A 5,509-nucleotide genomic window follows, 5' to 3' on the forward strand; every position below is an offset into this window, starting at 1 on the left:
AATACCAGGAGTAGTTCGACATACGCACAGTTAAGTGAAGATATTACTGCGTGGATTTCAAACTACTCCTGGTATTATTACGCCTTACAATATAGTTCCCCTTTTTATCCGCTTAGAAAATCCACAGGTTTCATTTTGTGGAAATATACTTTATAGTGTAAGACTTCACGTAACTATATTTAAATAGGGAAAATGTGGAACTATATTGTAAGGCGTAATAATACCAGGAGTAGTTTGAAATCCGCGCAGTGATATCTTCACTTTACTGTGCGGAGGCTGAACTACTCCTGGTATTACTACGCCTTACAATAAGTTCCCTTTTTTATCCATTTAGAAAATCTACATGTTTAATTTGGTGTAATTATACTTTATAGTGTAAGACTTCACGTAACCATATTTAAATAGGGGAAACGTGGAAGAGCTTGGTAGCTTCTATCTTCATCTGTTTTGGAGCTATAGTGGGGAGGGGGAGAGGCTAAATGCTAACCCCGTCTGTGCTGTGTTTACGTGACCAGACAGGTACAAATAAACTCGTCTTTAAAGGTAAGAACATATCTCAGTATGTAAAAACGGTGGCCTATTCTTTCAAGTGATAAATCTAATCTAGACACGCCCCTGCATCAAATCTTTTCCACATTTCCCGCGGCATGCATTTTACACCAGGTAGTAAGTCCATATTGCTGTTGTACATGACGTTTACAATATACAGCTGTACAACGACCATCGGAAAGATTATCAAAAAATGTGCATGATTCAAACTTCTCTTTCCTCAAAGTTAAAAATAGACACATCACTCTTACACTTTTGGTTTATGAAAAAATAATTTGGGAGACAAAGAAACAAAAAAGCTTTTCATGATGGATATTTACAAGACGTGCAAATGTGGTTTTGTTTTTTTTTCCTTTTTGCATATGCGGCGTAGGTGCGTGAGTGACGGGCGGAGGGGAGGACAGACTTTTCTCTCTAGACAAAAGACAAAAGTGACACATCATCTCCAGCGCTGACGATTTGAGATGACAGCGCTCACACAGACTCACAAATCAATAAAGACAGAGAGAGCGAGAGAGAGAAAATAAAAGGATTTTAAAGCTGGGCTGTTTTAATGCTCTTGGATAGATGAGTAACTTTTTTTGTGATGGGAGTAATTTCGCCGCTTTCAGGGGCTGCAAAAATGTGTCATTGTCACAGTCGGCGCCGTGCAATTGTTGAATTTTAATTAAATGGTCTAATCTGAAATTCACTCAGGCTCAAACACGGGGCTTTTTAATTGTCAGGTCTGGCCGTGCAACTTTTGTGTTAAAAAGAAGCTGGGAAACTTTCTCTTCCTGAGGCCTGTCTGAAGTTGTTTTTGTATATTTGAACATTATTATTAAGTTTGTTTTTAAGTCTGAAGTATATTTTTTTTGTAAACATAGTGTGAGCGATATTTCCAGTGTTTTGGAAAGTGTTTTTTGTATGGTTTAGCAGTTCTTCACAAATGTGGAAACAGATAATTGTCACTAAAGCATATTGGTAACACTTTACAATAACACCTTATTTAGCCTTAATAAATGAGGAGTTAACACTTAATGCATCATGAACAATTCATCAGTTAAAGGCACACTGCGTAACATTTTGGACTATACTGTTGCCATCAGAACAAAACACGCTCCTAATGACAAGCTCGACACAGAAAATGCTATTTTCTGCAGTGGGTAATCAAAGAGTGGAAGGGAACCTCACATCTCCATGGAGACGAGGAAAGCTGAGCCGCTCACAGCAAAAGCACATGAGGTATTCTTCAACGATGACAATTTCATAAAATGAATGCTTGCATTTCATTTTTTTTAATTCTACTCAGTGTGGCTTTAAGTGTGACTAGCACTTAAAGCAGTACTAAGTAACTCATACCCCTAGAGGCCATAAGTGTCACTGCAGGTGTCGTAGCATGTTATGGTTTTTTACTCATTGTCCGTGAGAGTAAATACTACGCTGACAGAAAAGACAAAGGGAGAGAGGGATATTGTTCATCCAATTACACAATGGAGATTTTTTTTTTTCACTCAAACATGGCTGTAAATACTGTTTAAGTGGCGCCAGCCCACAGTTAGCTTTGCCTGTTCTTCTTTGTGATTGCATTAGTGTGTATTGCGCCTCTGACCTGGGGGCAGCGAAGTTGCAATTGTGGTTTTCTGGCCAGAGACACCAGGGGGCGATGGAAAACCCCCCCAATCATCCCATTTACACTTGTATTGCCCCCAGAGGGACTACGGAAAGGAGTTAAGGTTATCAAGTTACTTAGTGCTGCTTTAATAACTACTATTACTAGTAGTTCTTCACAAACTTTACTTGTTCATTGCAAGTAGTTAAGTGTTAGTCACACTTAATGCATCATGAGCAATTCATTAGTTAAGTGTTAACTCATCATTTATTAAAGGTGCATTATGCAACTTTTGATGTGAAAAAAAAAGTTGATTTTTGTGTGTATTTGTCCTTGTAGTGACCCAGTGGCTGTGTGAGTGGTTAAAGTGGCGCCTTTACTTTCCATCACGGTGGTCTCTAAGACGCTCCAGGACCAATTGTTTGGATCCTGGAGCGTTGTAGAGACCACTGTGATCAAAAGTAAAGACGCCATGCTGACCACTCATACAAGGTCACTACAAGGTTTAATACGAACAATTAACTTTTTTTTCCACATAAAAAGTTGCATAATGCACCTTTACGGCTAAATAAGGTGTAGCTACTATAAAGCGTTACCATATTTTTTGATTAGATACACTCGTTTCCGTACTTAAAGCCACACTGCAGAACAATTCAGGTTATATTTTACAACAAGCATTTGGGAGAGGAGCTAATGCTTGTGTTTCAGTCTATTTTTGTGAATTGTTAGACACTGTGGCTTTTTAAGGGAAAACGAGAAACAACCAGATCTGAGTCAAAGAGTGGATCATGACCCCGCGTGACCCCAAGTTAATTATTCATTCTTCACTTTTGGCTTTAACACAACCATTACAAGAAGCTACAGCCCAAACTTTAAGAAATCCTGTTTGTAGCATCTCATTACAAAACATTCAACATTTACTTTGTTACATTTTGACCAAAAGAAATCAGCGAAGCACAGCACCCTTTATAAATTACCTTCCAAAATCATGATGAAAGTAATACTTGTGGTAAATAAGACCAGGCTTTCATACTGTTAAACACAGAATGTATCACTGCATTGATAAAAATAGATTAGAATAAGACTATTAATAAGAAGCGCGAACACTGGTGGAAACTGCAAAATAAAACAAAGGTAAAATCAGGGAGAAAGAGACGTTTTCCCTGAATGGAAATAAAAATGTAACAAAAGATGAATGTGCACATTGAAAAACACGATGAATCAGATCCACATCCAGAGAAACCAGGCGGCTAAAGGCCACTCTTTGAAGCTAAGATTAGTCATATATATTAAATCAACGCCGGGGGTTTCTGACTCCGGCAACATTCAGGCAAAATAAAACCAATAAGCAATAAACAAAGACATCAGCTTTGAAGTCTGAAAATTCCAATAGCATTTTCAATTTATATTTATCATATTATAGACAAATAGACAACAGAGCAATTTGAAACACGCTCTGAACTATTTCTATTGATTTCTCCCATAGACGTTTAATAAATGTCACAGTTTTAAGGGGAGACACTACAGGCAAAACTACATTTTTTCAGGTTTCAGGCCAAATCGGTCTCTGAACATATAATCTTTCACCTGGAAACAAAAAATATACCTAATCTTCACAATAACATGTTTAAATATTGCGCTGATTCAATGTTTCCCCATAGTTTTATATCGGAAAACACATTTTTCTGTCATGGTGGCGACACTATCTCCACGTCAGCAGCACCGAAAGACTTCAAATTTTCCAGCCTTATGGACTGAACAGATTTTTTCAGAGGGATTTTTTTTTTCATATCTAATCCCTAGCCTGATTTATTGAGTTTTCAATGTCAAAAAATAAGGCAAAAATTCTATTTTTACTAATTTTTCCACTAAAAAAACAGCTTATTTTAAAACTAAACAAGAAGAAATCCACTCTGAAAAAGTCATAACTCATAAAATAACATTTTAATGTAGCTCAATCCGTCATTCAGATTTCGTCGGCGAAAAAATGGGAAATTTAGGCAATTTTTTGAAAACATAAAATGACAGAAAACTTGCAATGTATTTTTTTCTTATATATTTATGCCAGTATAATCTACAGCAAAAGTTTCAAATTGATATCTGTAAATGTATAATGTTTCCCTAGTCACCTGCAGTGTCTCGCCTAAAATGTGACAAACTTAGACTTTGCTTTGTATAAATAGTAGTAGGGCTGAAAGATATATCGTTATCGCATTGATACAAACATTCAAAACATTAAAATCGAAAAAAGCAAGATATAAACGATATGGATTTTCATCTATAAAACTGCACTCTTTATTATTATGTTATTAATTTTTAGAAAAATGCTTGGTTTTCACCTAAACCTTTAGTTATATCGTATCGTGTCGATAGCGAGATATGAAATTTTGTCCATATCGTTCAGCCCTAAATAGTAGTGTTGTTTCCCTACACGTCTCCCTTTATTTAGGAGTCTTACTAAGGGGAGACTTTATTTAGTCTTTATTTAGGAATCGCTGTTCAGACTTTATTTTGGAATAAAGTCTAAACAGCGGGATTTTGGTGTCCTCCATCAGAATTTTTTTTTTTTTTAATAATTGACAATATCTTCTCTATCTTAACAGGTTTGTAGGTTTGTGGACATTTAAACCTTTTTTCCCACAATAAACAATATCCAAACTATACCAGTCTTTACTTTAAAGGAGCTTTTACATAGCGTTTCTCTGAATGTGATCAAATCTTTCTCTTTGGATGAACACGGTGCAAAACGAGAGACAGTTCAAACACAAAAATAGATTCTGCCATAAAAAATAATTTCTTAGCATTATTTAAAAGGCAACCTGAAAGAAAAAAAGGTACAATAAATAAGAAGAGTTGGCGTTTTAAAAGTGTAACTATAGATACATAGAGGGACTTTCTTTTTTCTTTTCAGACGACACAGAAAGGTTTGGATACAAATGTTTCTATGGGAGAACAGTCTGTGAATGAGGTGAGGTCCACATTAAGGCAATGGAGACAGGATGAGAAATAAATACGCTTTTTCTTTTTTTTTCTTTTCATAATAAATTGTCATTGTTTTTGGCCGACGGAGGCAGTGGCAGGACGGTCCCGTAGGCCTCGTGTTTCGCGCATATCTTTAGAACATCTGGGCAGTGTTTTGGCTACGACTTTCCGTCAAAATCAAACCCTTATCCCTGGTTTAGTCCTCGGTGAATTAAAGTCCTATAGATTTTGTGTTTCCCACGATTTGAAACCTTTTTTTTAGCCCACGACGGACTCGACAAACCGATAACACCTCCAGACCGTCTTGAAGAGAATGGCTCGGTGCACCCAGTCCCACGTGTAGCAGCGCGGCGCCCCCGGTCGCCTCCAGGACGCCCCCTCGTGGTG

Source organism: Gobius niger, assembly GCF_951799975.1.
Source record: "Gobius niger genome assembly, chromosome: 7".
Taxonomy (NCBI): Eukaryota; Metazoa; Chordata; class Actinopteri; order Gobiiformes; family Gobiidae; genus Gobius; species Gobius niger.